General features: G+C 47.3%; 1 protein-coding gene across 7 annotated transcripts in view; it reads right to left on the reverse strand.

The window, feature by feature from the left end:
• ERC2 (ELKS/RAB6-interacting/CAST family member 2) overlaps window positions 1-14,931 on the reverse strand; it is a 1,225,588-nt gene that overhangs the window by 262,017 nt on the left and 948,640 nt on the right. The window lies entirely within an intron of this gene.

A 14,931-nucleotide genomic window follows, 5' to 3' on the forward strand; every position in this document is an offset into this window, starting at 1 on the left:
TAAGCATTCCTTCCTACCTTCCCCCAATGTACATGTGTGGCAAAAAGGGAACATCACAGTCCCTTATCTACCCTGAAAACAAAACAATTGGTATTTTACTCCAGCGCTGCAATCGTAATTCTGCAAATTTCAGAGCTGAAATGTCTAAAAAATTTGGTATTTTACTCCAGAGCTGCAATCGTAATTCTGCAAAAAATTCAGAGCTGAAATTTCTAAGAATTTCTTCCTACCTTCCCCCTATGCACACATGTGGCCAAAAGGGGACAGCACAGTCCCTTATCTCCCCCCGAAAATAAAACAATTGATATTTTACTCCAGAGCTGCAATTGTAAATCTAAAAACTTTGGAGCTGAAATTTCTAAGCATTTCTTCCTACCTATGCACAAGTGTGGCCAAAAGGGGACACCACGGTACCTTATGTCCCCTGAAAGCAAAACAATTGGTATTTTACTCCAGAGCGGCAATCACAATTCTGAAAATTTCAGAGTTTACATCTTTAAGCATTTCTTCCTACCTATGCACATGTGTGGCCAAAAGGGAACACCACAGTACCTTATGTTCCCCGAAAACAAAACAATTGGAACTTGAGAGGCTCCAATACATATAAAATAGTTATCTGGATCTGTTCTAATATACATGAATGCTTTAAAGGGGTTGTCCATTTTTTTTTAGCCCACAGGCTCAATAATCTGTAAAAATCCTCCTCCAGGTTCGTTGATCGGCTGCAGCAGTGATGTCCCATAGACTGTGCTGCATCCAATCACTACAAATATGATAAAAAACAATGTAAAAAAAATCCCCAAAGTTGAGTAAACATAAAGATAAAAAATAAAATAAAAAAATATGCATATGCGGTATCACCATGTTCTGAAAAGTCCAATCTATCAAAATATAAAAATGATTAATCTAAACACAAAAAAAGTAACAAGGAATCAAAATGTCCCATCTATTACAAACAAGCATAACCTTTATTTTTATTTCATTTTTTTTCTCTTCACATAGATGAGACGACGTTATACAATAAAAATGTTGTCTCATCTATGTGAAGAGAAAAATAAAAAAAAAATGAAATAAAAAAAAAAGTTATGCCTTTGGTAAGAAGTGAAAACGCAAAAAACGAAAAATTGTCTGCTTCGTGAAAGGGTTAAACTCACTTAGTTTAAGCATATGGGGTAAAGTTAATTAAAACGGCACAAACCCAATGAATTACAGCATATATAAGCATACAGCTAAGCTGTAAGGGGGGTTATAAAAAAAACAAAACAGCAGAATTATGATTACAGCTCTGGAGTTTAATGCAGAACAATACAGGATACAATATGTAATGAGTTTTCAGAGTTGCAAAACTTTTTATGTAGAATATTTCCATAAGAGGCGCCGACCATCTGCTCAGGACTGAAGTGCGACTTTTTAGACTTTTTAGCACTGAGGCCCAACAGGGGTTTGGTTACGGCCTTAATGTTTTTACCATCGAGCCCAGAGCGCAGATAAAACGCTTGTTAACTGGTCCTGCTAGACTGGCGTCCAAACCTGCGACTGCCCCCCACCTTCAGGCTGGAGCCAGACCACAAAGAACTGCTCTGCCTTTGTTTGTTTTTTGTTTTTTGGTTTTTTTTTGTTTTTGTTTTTTTTTCCTCTCCTACATTAATTTTTTATGCTTTTTTATGTTTTATTTTGTTATGCGAAGAACATGCGGCGCCCACATTAGTGTCCACCGGATTAGAAGCTATCAATGTTATCTCATAGGTTATAGATGGACAGATTTGCCATTTTCACTTCCCCTAAGTCTTATTATAAGAGTCAGGACGATCTTTCCCGGGGCCAAAAGCAAAAATCTGCTGCTGATATTTACCGGCGTATCCCTGTACACAATATACTCAAGAACTGGGGTGAAGAATCTCATAATCAGCCCCAATAATCACTGAGAGATCCTTCAAAGGAAAACTTTTCTCCAGAAAACAGCGCCCCCCATCATCCAATGGCCGAGTCTGGTACTGCAGCTCCGTGCCCTCTAGTGGTGACTGAAGGTAAATGCAATGAGTGTCACAGACTGTCGGGGAAGCAGATATGTAACTTATAAAGGATCACTGAATAGATAAGAAGAAAACTTTTCTCCAGGAAACAGCGCCCCCTGCATCCAATGGCCGAGTCTGGTACTGCAGCGCCGAGCCCTCTAGTGGTGGTAAATGCGATGAGTGTCACAGACTGTCGGGGAAGCAGATATGTAACTTATACAGGATCACTGAATAGATAAGAAGAAAACTTTTCTCCAGGAAACAGCGCCCCCCGCATCCAATGGCCGAGTCTGGTACTGCAGCGCCGAGCCCTCTAGTGGTGGTAAATGCGATGAGTGTCACAGACTGTTGTGGAAGCAGATATGTAACTTTGTAAGATCACTGAATAGATAAAAAGACTTTTCTCCAGGAAACAGCGCCCCCTGCATCCAATGGCCGAGTCTGGTACTGCAGTTCCGAGCCCCCTAGTGGTGGCTGCAGGTAAATGCGATGTGTCACAGACTGTTGTGGAAGCAGATATGTACATTATACAGGATCACTGAATAGATAAGAAGAAAACTTTTCTCCAGGAAATAGCGCCCCCCGCATCCAATGGCCGAGTCTGGTACTGCACGTTTGAGCCCTCTAGTGGTGGCTGCAGGTATATGCAATGAGTGTCACAGACTGTTGTGGAAGCAGATATGTAACTTTGTAAGATCACTGAATAACCTGTCTTATTCTGGAACCGGTGGATATTAGTCCTGAACTGCAACACGATTCTATAGGCAAAACACCTGGAAGTTTACATCAACTCATAGATTGTGCCCCACAAGTACAAGCGAAAAGAAGTCGCCTGAAATTAGACCTAAAAAAGTTGTTTTTGTTTTTTTTTTTGTTTGTTTGTTTTTTGCCAAAAACAGCGCCCCCCAGCTCTCAGGCTGTGTTAGGTATTGCAGTTTACCTGCCTATGTCCAATTCATAAGTGCATTATTTTTCCACTCGAACGTGAAATTAAAAAATCTGATTTTTATTAGTAATTACCATCAGGGCAGCATATTAATTTCTCAAATTCTGGAAAAAAAAGTCTCCAAGTTTTTCCTGCCCATGAAATGGTAAAAAACAAAAAAAAAACAAAAAACTCAGTGTGCAGAGAGGTTTTTCGCAGACCTGTGGATTTTAGCTCGTGAACTGATTTTGATCAGAAGCAAAAAAAAAAAAAAAAAAAATTGGCATTTTTTTTCATTTATTTATTTTTGTAACATACATACGGTCCACAAAAAACAGACATGTGAACAGCCCCATAGACTACGATGGGAACGTGTGAATGTGACAAACGTTTACGGATCAAGTGAAGAACGGCAGGAAGATTCCGCTGGAATCTGCTGTGAACGGTCACATAAGGGACTGTTCAGACACAATGTATTTTCGATCCGTTTCCAACACCTAATATTAACTCCGTGTAGTTCTCCTGGGCCATTTTCTACACAAACCAAGAAGGGTGAAACTATAATAGCGGAAGGGGCTGCAATCCTGTCCAGGTCCTGGTGCCTAGGGGGCTCCAAAAGTACCCAAAAGGCCAATGGTATTAAAGATTTGCAATATTTGTGGGCCCCGTTGGAGTTTTTTCATTGGGGTCCATGAGCTTTAAGTTACGCCGCCGTGCAGACCTGAGGTCCAAGTGAAAAAAAATTGCAGCTCTGTCTGTAGATTGGATGGGACTGGCGCATGTAAGGAGCGGACACACCTCCGGCATCACCGCGAGCTGCGGGCAGTTATATTCACTATTTGAGGACAAGGCGGGTCCGATAAATTCAGAGGGAACGTGGTGTCCCGCCAGGTACAGGGAAGTACCAAGTGAGCGACAAAAGGTAAGGAAAACCCTGTGTCTGGGGAAAGTGAAGATGGTGACCCCCTGACCAAACCTACTGCTGGTCCTCGGGGTCCCTCACTACTCTAGATTGGTTCCGCACCTATGCGCCAAGTAGGATACCTGACCCTAGATATCCCTGGTGCTGGACCCTAAACAGGGAATGGATGGGATGAGCCCTTCGTTAGCTAAACACTAAAGAAGACAACAAGGAGGACACGCAGGGGAAAATGCATTAATTACTTTTCACCAGATGATGTTCAGCAAAGTTTTCAGCAACAATACCACAGAGGAGTACAAGCCACCTGCTTACAACCAAGGCTTGAATTAATGGAAAAATATCACCAGAAACAGTTAAAGAAGGAAGGGTTATATAACCACCAAGAGAATATTGATGATCAGCAACTGGGGGGGAAGGAGAGCTCCTGCTGGGTCCAAAAGTAAGGAGTTAAGCAAAGCTTCAGCAACGATACTACAAATGAGAGCAAGCCACCTGCTTGCAACCAAGGCTTGGTTGAACTGAAGATATCATCAGCAACAGTGCAAGGAAGGAAGGGCTATATAACCATCAAGAGAATGCTGACGATCAGCACCTGGGGGAAAAGCGAGCTCCTGCTGGGTCCAAAAGTAAGGAGTTAGGGCCCACTCACACTTGCGCTATTTTGACGCAAACGGAATCCGTCAGTAATGTAGTACAGTTCATTTATTTACAGTGGAAGCGCGTTACTATGGCACGTGTGTGTGTCATGCAGTACCACTTGTGTCCACACGATGTCGCGCTTCCACTGTAAATAAATGAACTGTACTACATTACTGACGGATTCCGTTTGCGTCAAAATAGCGCAAGTGTGAGTGGGCCCTTAAGAAAAGCTTCAGCAAAGATACTACAGAATAGAGCAAGCCACCTGCTTGCAACCAGAGCTAGAATTAACTGAATAATACCAGCAGTAGGTTTGGTCAGGGGTCATCCATCTCCCCCCTCACTAGATGCAGGAGTCCCCTTCCCTTTTGCCTCTCACTTGGTACTTCTCCTTGCCTAGTGTGACACGTGGCCCAACGCTTCATGTTTTTCAAGGATAGAACACGGAATGTTACAGTCTATGGACCTGTTCACACATCCGGTGTGGGTGGGGGTGGCGGTGGGGGTGGGGGTGTTATTTTTGCAGAATGTCCGACAAATTAAAGGAGGCGATCCGAGTGGTGGATTACACTCGTCCTTTCAAGTGTGTGGGTCTCAGACACTGATGGCCCCCGGTTGCATCCAAGGTATGTCCATTTTAGGCAGTGTGCACACAATGAGTATGTGGTGCAGCCATTTCTGCACCATTTCTGCATCTCTTGGCAGAAAAACGAAAAACCAAAAATGTGCATTTTTTTTTTTTTTTTACACATTTCTGGTGTGTTTTTCATTGAGTTTTTAGTGCAGATTTTTCACACTCATTAGTATGGATGAAATCTGCAACAAAAACCCTGAAAGAAATTCCATTTAAATCTGCAACGAGAAAATACTCAACGTGTTCCGGAGACTTTAGGATTCTCCTTCACTTTGCTGCATCAGGAAATTGTGAGAAATCTGCGGCGAAAAAATGTGACAAATCTGTGCACAAAAAATGTGACAAATCTGCGGCGAAAAAATGTGACAAATCTGCGCAGAAAAAATGTGAGAAATCTGCGCAGAAAAAATGTGAGAAATCTGCGCAGAAAAAAATGTGACAAATCTGTGCACAAAAAATGTGACAAATCTGCGCAGAAAAATGTGAGAAATCTGCGCAGAAAAAATGTGAAAAATCTGCGCAGAAAAAATGTGAGAAATCTGCGCAGAAAAAAATGTGACAAATCTGTGCACAAAAAATGTGACAAATCTGCGGCGAAAAAATGTGACAAATCTGTGCACAAAAAATGTGACAAATCTGCGCAGAAAAATGTGAGAAATCTGCGCAGAAAAAATGTGAGAAATCTGCGCAGAAAAAATGTGAGAAATCTGCGCAGAAAAAATGTGACAAATCTGTGCAGAAAAAATGTGACAAATCTGCGCTGAAAAAATGTGACAAATCTGTGCACAAAAAATGTGACAAATCTGCGCTGAAAAAATGTGACAAATCTGCGCAGAAATACAGGGGTGCGCCAGCGCCGGTTTCCCGCCAGCATCCCCCTATTATAACCGTGTGCCGCCCCTTGCCAGTGATTAGGATGACTCGTGCTGTGGTTTAGGGGCCGCTTTCTGCAGCGCCCGACGTTACACGGGGCACGGGGCCGGAACACAACACGGAATGTGTAAAAATAAAATATATCCTTATAATTGAGAAATATTGTCCTTCTCTCTGACCCAGCGCTATATATGACACCGCACAGCGCAGAGTATTATGAGACCGGCGCTGCACGAAACCCGACCACTAACTACACTGTGCAGATATTAATTATGATTGAAAGAGACAGCAACTGGAGAGTCTGCCGATCGGCCGCCAGCACCGCCGCCAGCACCGCCGCTCGCACACAACAGCTCCCTCCTGTCAGTGATTATTACAGAACAGATGTTAGGGAAGTATGTCAGCGGGATTCTACTGAAGTGGGATATTCTGACAGTCCAGCAGCGCAGAGGATGAAGCCGCACATGTGCAAATCCCAGCGCTACCTGGTTCCGATCACCGAGCCTACGAATGGCAGATTCGCCGTACAGCATGACCAGCAGAAGATACAGCATGACCAGCAGAAGATATGGGAGAAGCTTCCTACAAAACAGATGCAGCTAAGGACGGGCAGTGTAATAAAATACAGCTATGGCACGTACTGTACGCGACCAGTGAGCAAACTCACCAAAACTTGTGTTTGTGGAATAGGGACATTCTGGGATGTTTTTGCTTACTTTTGGGAAGGTATTAAACAAGTCTGCCACTATTTGGTTTATGACACACCAAATTATACGTAAGATTATCTGAAAATTTGGGACAGACCCAGAAAACTGTGGACAGTTGACAAGTATGATACCGGTGAAGCATACAAAACTATGAGGGTTGCCAGCTGACGCACGTTTCGGCATACCTTCATAAGGGATACACTAGTCAAAGGTAGGCCGAAATGTGCTGAAGGTGAATGTCCATATTGGCAAATGCTGTGCACATCTACAGGTATTTCCCCCATGTTCCTCTGCATATCTTTACTAGTGATGAGCGAACACTACCATGCTCGGGTGGTCGGTACTTGTAATTAGTGATGAGTGAGCACTACCATACTCGGGTGGTCGGTACTCGTAATTAGTGATGAGTGAGCACTACCATGCTCGGGTGTTCGGTACTCGTAATTAGTGATGAGCGGGCACTACCATGCTCGGGTACTTGGAACTAGTGATGAGCGGGCACTACCATGCTCGGGGGCTCAGTACTCGTAACTAGTGATGAGCGGGCACTACCATGCTCAGGTGCTCTGTACTGGTAACTAGTAATGAGCGGGCACTACCATGCTCAGGTGCTCAGTACTCGTAACTAGTGATGAGCAGGCACTACCATGCTCGGGGGCTCAGTACTGGTAACTAGTGATGAGCGGGCACTACCATGCTCGGGGGCTCAGTACTCGTAACTAGTGATGAGCGGGCACTACCATGCTCAGGGGCTCAGTACTGGTAACTAGTGATGAGCGGGCACTACCATGCTCGGGGGCTCAGTACTCGTAACTAGTGATGAGCAGGCACTACCATGCTCGGGGGCTCAGTACTGGTAACTAGTGATGAGCGGGCACTACCATGCTCGGGGGCTCAGTACTCGTAACTAGTGATGAGCAGGCACTACCATGCTCGGGTACTCGGAACTAGTGATGAGCGGGCACTACCATGCTCGGGGGCTCAGTACTCGTAACTAGTGATGAGCAGGCACTACCATGCTCAGGTGCTCTGTACTCATAACTAGTGATGAGCAGGCACTACCATGCTCGGGTGGTCACTAATTGTAACGAGCAGTCAGGAACTCAGATGCGTGCCACTCGAGTACCCAAGTATAATGGAAGTTAATGGGGGACTGGAGCATTTTTCCAGAAGCTCTTATGAGTACTGGGCACAGGAACATGGTAGTGCTCGCTCATCTCTATTAAAGATATTCAGTGGAACATTGAGGGAAATACCTGTTGCCATGATGGACGCTCATCTGTCACGGTTGTGTATCGGGTGACAGACAGTCCTGTGGTGTCCGGATATAGAAGGTCCCAGCATTTGGCTGCATAAACTTCTCCTTGACCTTTTGTCATTCCTGCTTGGTTTTCATCCCTTTCCCTTTATAACCCTGGGGCGCTGTTCAGTCTATCAGCTGCTGTTCATCAGTACTTTCCTTGTCTATAAATACCTTCACTTACTATTACTCGATGCTCGTGATATTTGATACATCTTTATCAAGTCTACAGTGCAAGCAGGCGGCTTGCATACATCTGGAATATCTTGGTGGTTGTTGCAGCTTCTATCCCTGAGACAACTCGGGATAAGTTGTTTGTTGTTTTTCCTTATTTGTTATCCTTGTGTGTCCTTTAGTGCCTAGGGGTTGACGAAGAGCTCATCCCATCTGCTCTCTACCTGGGGCCCAGATCAGAGTAAGTCTAGTCTAGTAAGTCTAGGCTAAGCTATTTGGCTTGGCGCATAACTGCAGAATTCGTCTAGGATGGTGCGGGAACACAGGGGCCAGCGGTAGTCTTGATCAGGGGTCACCATCTCCCCCTTCCTTGGACACAGGGTTTCCCTTCCCTCTCCTTGTGCAATTCGCTTGGTACTTCCTCGTACTTAGTGTTACACCATCCCAACGTGCGTTTCGGCGTACCTTTGTCAGGTGGACCCCCTGATAAAGGTACATGGAAACATGCATTGGGTGGGCGACACACATAGTTGTGTGTTGAATGTGCTGGAAAACAAAGAGCCTATAAAAGCCAAATGGTGCAAAATTTGTAATGAAACCCAATTGCAAAAATGAGTTTTAGTCTGAAATACATGGGTTTAAGTGAAAAAAATAATGAAAATTGTCCTCCAGCCTGTAAACAGACCCTGGCCGCAATATCCATGCAGTGAAAATCACATACTTATAGAAAATGCAATATACTACATACAAATCTAAATTTCGCCTACTTGATGACAATGTCATGTGGTATAATTGCAAAAACCTTCATCCTTTACTTTACAGACAGAACACATTTTTCACTGGGGCAGGCACTGAATTTCTTTTGTTGCTTGCCTTAGTATCAAAACAAGCCAGAGCCAGAGGGATCTTACTATGTGCACCTAAAGGGGATAAACTTCAGTGCCAAACATAGCCCATAGACAAGAGTGGCACTATTTTTTGGAAGAAAAAAAAAGACCCCAATACATTTTTTTGCTGGTCCATATTTTTCAGTATAATTCTGCGTGCCTATAGCAATGTATAGTGCCTTGCGAAAGTATTCGCCCCCCCCCCCCCCCCCTTGAATTTTTCAACCTTTACCTGTATGTGATAAAAATGTTAATGTTCTGGTGAAGCTTCAACAACAAGTGGACACAATTGTGAAGTTGAATTAAATTTATTGCTTATTTTAAACTTTTTTTAAAAAAATAAATAACTGAAAATTGGGGTGTACAATATTATTATGATTGTTCAAGTCATTATATGAGACCTTATGGTACGATATTAATTTATAACATAGTGTAGGGACCCCCTATAGAGATTTGCCGTGACGGGGCCGGGGGGCTCCAATCATTCATCAATAATTTGCAAAAAATCTCATTGAATTGTTACAGTAGGAATGAATTTGTGAATTTTACACTTTTTATTTTTTCATTGTTGCATGTCATTCATGAGCAGTGCTGGCTCCCCTCTTCTTTGTGTGCAATATTATTCATCCCCTTTACTTTCAGTGCAGTAAACTCTCTCCAGAAGTTGATTGAGGATCTCTGAATGATCCAATGTTGTCCTAAATGACTGATGATGATAAATATAAGCCCCTGTGTGTAATCAAGTCTCCGTATAAATGCCCCTGCTCTGTGATAGTCTCAGGGTTCTGTGTAAAGCGCAGAGAGCATCATGAAGACCAAGGAACACAACAGGCAGGTCCGTGATACAGTTGTGAAGTTTAAAGCCGGATTTGGTTACAAAAAGATTTCCAAAACTTTAAACATCCTGTGAGGTAGCGTGGTCGGCTGCGCAGCAGAAGACACGGGATCCAGGCATTAAGGTTCACAGCACACGGTTTAATGTCCAAACAAAAGTCCACACCAATATACATGTGCCTCTCCAGCAGAGAACTCAGGGAGTTGTGTTCACTCCCTCACATCCGGCACACCTGCCCTTGTTCCTGTTTCCATTTAACCCTTCCTTCAGCCTGTAGGAAAACAGCATTAACCCTGGAGTGGAGTTGCTTTCTATACATGGAGTGAGCACAACCGGGGCGAGACATACCGGCCGTCATAGACAACCCCGGTCACAGTCTCACATACCCCCCCCCCTCAGTTCAAGCGAGCGGGGTTGAACTCCTGCCATCAAACACGGGCCGCGGGACAAGACATCAGCGTTGCCCTGCAACCTACCGGCCCTGTGTTCAACCGTAAACCGGAAGTTCTGCAGAGAAAGGAACCACCGGGTAACCCGGGCATTCCGTTCCTTGGCGGACCTCATCCAGACCAGTGGAGAGTGATCCGTCACCAAGCGAAACTGCCGTCCCAGCAGGTAATAGCGTAGGGACTCCAAGGCCCACTTGATCGCCAGGCACTCCTTCTCCACTACGCTATAATTCCGCTCGGGAGGGGTGAGCTTCCTACTTAAGAAGGTGACGGGGTGTTCCTCCCCCTGAACCACCTGAGACAGCACTGCCCCCAGGCCGACCTCTGAGGCGTCAGTCTGCACTATGAACTCCTTCCGGAAATCAGGGTGTACAAGAACGGGCTGTCCGCACAGGACCCCCTTCAGGGCCCGGAAGGAGTCCTCGGCCTGCGGAGTCCAGCGCACCATGACGGACTTCTTGCCTTTGAGAAGGTCCGTCAAGGGGGCTGATAGTCCCGCAAAATCCTTTACAAACCTCCTGTAGTATCCCACGATACCCAGGAAGGCCCTAACCTGCTTCGTGGTCAGGGGTCTAGGCCACTTCTGGATCGCCTCAACCTTGTTAACTTGGGGCTTAATCACTCCTTGGCCTATCACGTAGCCCAAGTAGCGGGCTTCCGTGAGTCCCAACGCACATTTCTTGGGATTGGCTGTCAATCCGGCTGTTCGAAGCGCGTCCACCACCGCTTGTACCTGTTCCAAGTGGGTCTGCCAATCGGAGCTGTAAATAATGATGTCATCAAGGTACGCTGATGCATACGCCTGGTGGGGTTCCAGCACTAAGTCCATCAACCTCTGGAACGTGGCCGGAGCGCCATGTAACCCAAAAGGCAAGACAACATAGTGGAAGAGACCCTCCGGCGTAACAAAAGCGGTTTTCTCCTTGGCGGACTCCGTCAGTGGCACCTGCCAGTACCCCTTGGTCAGGTCGAGCGTGGTAAAATACCGCGCCTGTCCCAGCCTATCAATCAGCTCATCCACCCTGGGCATGGGGTAGAGATCGAACTTGGATATTTCGTTCAATCTCCTAAAGTCATTGCAGAACCTTAAGGAGCCATCGGGTTTTGGTATTAGGACAATCGGACTAGCCCATTCACTCCGGGATTTTTCGATGACCCCCAGGCGTAACATTGTCTTTACTTCCTCCGATATGGCTTGTCGTCGAGCCTCCGGTACCCGGTATGACTTCAGGCGTACCTTCAGGTGGGGCTCGGTGACAATATCATGTCGTATCAGACTGGTCCTACCCGGCAACTCGGAGAAGACATCGGGGTTCTGCTGAACCAACCGTCTGGCCTCTCGCCGCTGAGTCTTGGTGAGGGCTTCTCCAATCCTTACTTCCGGTTCGTCCTCTCCGGAGGTCGCTGGAGCCAGAGGTGAACGACCGAAGAGGAGGGAGATGGGGAAAAAACAGCCATCAGGCTTTCCCGTTCCTGCCAAGGTTTTAATAGGTTGACATGGTATATTTGTTCAGGTTTCCGCCTACCGGGCTGCAATACTTTATAGTTAACCACCCCGACTCTTTCCTTTATCTCGTAGGGGCCTTGCCACTGAGCCAGGAATTTACTCTCCGCCGTGGGGATTAATACCAACACCCGATCCCCGGGTTTAAAGGTCCGCACGGTGGCTTGTCTATTGTAGCGGCCGCTTTGCGCGGCCTGAGCCTCCTGTAAATGCTCCTTCACAATTGGCATGACCGCGCTTATGATGTTCTGCATACCCAAAATGTGTTCAATCACACTTTTATGGGGGGTGGGCTCTTGCTCCCATGTTTCCTTTGCCAGGTCCAACAATCCCCGGGGATGTCGCCCGTATAACAATTCAAAAGGCGAAAACCCCGTGGATGCCTGTGGCACCTCATGGATGGCAAACATCAAATAGGGAAGCATCATATCCCAGTCTTTCCCGTCTTTTGAAATTACCCTTTTGAGCATGGTTTTCAGGGTTTTATTGAAACGCTCGACTAAACCGTCCGTTTGAGGATGATACACAGACGTACGCAACTGCTTGATCTGGAGTAGCCGGCATAGCTCTTTGGTCACTTTAGACATGAATGGGGTCCCCTAATCCGTAAGGGTCTCCTTGGGCAACCCCACCCGGCAGAACACAGCAAACAACTCCCGAGCTATAAGCTTTGCTGCCGTATGTCTGAGAGGTATCGCCTCGGGATACCGGGTGGCATAGTCAACGATCACTAGGATGTGTTGGTGCCCTCGAGCGGACTTTACGAGGGGCCCCACCAGATCCATCCCTATCCGTTCAAAAGGGACTTCTATAATGGGTAACGGTACCAACGGACTGCGAAAATGGGTCAGGGGTGCGGTAAGCTGACACTCCGGGCAGGTTTCGCAGAACCGTTTTACCTCCCCAAAGACTCCGGGCCAATAGAACCTTTGCAATATTCGCTCCTGCGTTTTCTTGACCCCTAGGTGGCCACTCATCAGGTGTTTATGAGCCAAGTCGAGGACCCGCCGACGATGCGGCTGGGGCACCACCAACTGCTCTACCCCCACGCCCCGTATTTCATCTACCCGGTAGAGTAAATCCTGCTTAAGAGCGAAATGGGGGTACCTTGCCTGGGCACCGGGCAGCTGTGCCACCCCGTCAATTACTGTCACCCGACTCCGGGCATGTATTAAGGTAGGGTCCTGGAGTTGGGCAGTCCCAAACGTATCCGGGGACGCCTCCAACTCCGGGATGGGCTCGACCATTTCAGCCTCTCCTGCCAATACCTCTAGGGGTGACCTATCGGGTTCACACTCTGTCCCTATCATGGGGACCCCTACGGCAGGTGTCCCGGATTCAGGATTGTAGGGCTCAGGTCCCGGACTGACCAATATCTGAGGAGACTTTGGGGGTCCCTTCCATAAAGTCCAAAAATAGGGCAGATCCCTTCCTAGGATCACGTCATAGGGAAGAGTGTTAAGAAGTCCCACCTCATGTTGCACCAGACCGCAAGGTGCTGTGATGGTGCCAATCCCTGTGGGATAGTCTCGGCGGTCCCCATGTATGCAAACCACCCCCACGGTACGTCCTGTGGCCTTTACTTTAGCCCTCAAGGTGGATCGCACAAGGGTCACTAAGCTTCCGGAATCCAACAATCCTGTAACCGGACATCCATTCACCTGTATTTGGCACAAGTGGGGCTCCGTCTCTGGGGAGACCAGGTCAGCGGTACACACCACCTGAGCATACATTGAACCCCGCCGGGTAACCCCACAATCCATGGGCTCCGTGGTGAGTGGACACTGGGCTTCCATATGTCCCACCCGCTGGCACCGCCAACATCTAATGGGGACGGAAACCCCCTTGACGGGTTGTCGTTTAGGGTACAGAACCTTCCGGACCTCAGGATTGGCGGCCGCGGCCTCAGACGGGACGGTAGGGGACTCCTGCACCGTTGTCAGCGGTGGGTCCTTGGCCCTAGGCTTGGAGGGGCCGGACCGACGGGCGGTACGCAAAGTCTCAGTGTCCCGTATCAAGTCCTGCGTAGCCACATGCCGCTCTACCAGGGACACTAATTGGTCCAGGGTACTCGGGTCACCCTGTCCTACCCACCGTTGAACGGTGACGGGTAAAGTGCGCACAAAACGATCCACTACTACCCTTTCCACCATCTGCGCCGGGCTCAGAGTGTCAGGCTGCAACCACTTTTTTACAAGATGCAATAAGTCATAGGCCTGGGAGCGTACGGGTTTGGCTTCCTCATAGAACCACTGATTTACCCGCTGAGCCCGTACATAGGTATTCACCCCCAACCGTGCCAGTATTTCGGCTTTTAGGGTCATATAGTCAATGGCGTCCTCGGTACAGAGGTCCAGGTACGCTTTTTGGGGTTCCCCCGTCAGATAGGGCGACAATACCTCAGCCCACTGGGGGGTCGGCAGCTTTTCCCGCTCGGCCACCCGCTCAAACACCGCCAGGAACGCTTCCACATCATCCCCCGGGGTCATCTTTTGCAACGCTTGTCTCACCGCTTTCCGGACGCTGCCATCATCCCCCGGTCCCGGGGTTGTTGCTGCCGGTCCGGCACGGATCGACTTGGCCAGGAGAACCATCTGTTCTTGATGTCTTTGTTCCTGCAATTGTAAGGCTTGCTGCTGACGTGCATTGGCCTGAACCAGCTGTTCTTGGTGTCTTTGTTCCTGCAATTTCAAGGATTGGAGCAGGTGTGCATTGGTCTGTTGCTGCTGTGCATTAGCCTGTTGTTGCTGTGCATTAGCCTGAGCCAAATGCTTTAGTATGTCCTCCATGGCGTCGCTGGGTTTGGGCCGTAGTATAGCCGCTTGAATCCAGGACATGTGCTACCGGGTCACCAGAAAAGGAAGCTACACCTCACCGGCTGGGATGCCCGCATTCTCCACCATATGTGAGGTAGCACGGTCGGCTGCGCAGCAGAAGACACGGGATCCAGGCATTAAGTTTCACAGCACACGGTTTAATGTCCAAACGAAATTCCACACCAATATACATGTGCCTCTCCAGCAGAGAACTCAGGGAGTTGTGTTCACTCCCTCACACCCGGCACACC

Source organism: Anomaloglossus baeobatrachus, chromosome 8 (assembly GCF_048569485.1).
Source record: "Anomaloglossus baeobatrachus isolate aAnoBae1 chromosome 8, aAnoBae1.hap1, whole genome shotgun sequence".
In the NCBI taxonomy this organism is placed as follows: domain Eukaryota; kingdom Metazoa; phylum Chordata; class Amphibia; order Anura; family Aromobatidae; genus Anomaloglossus; species Anomaloglossus baeobatrachus.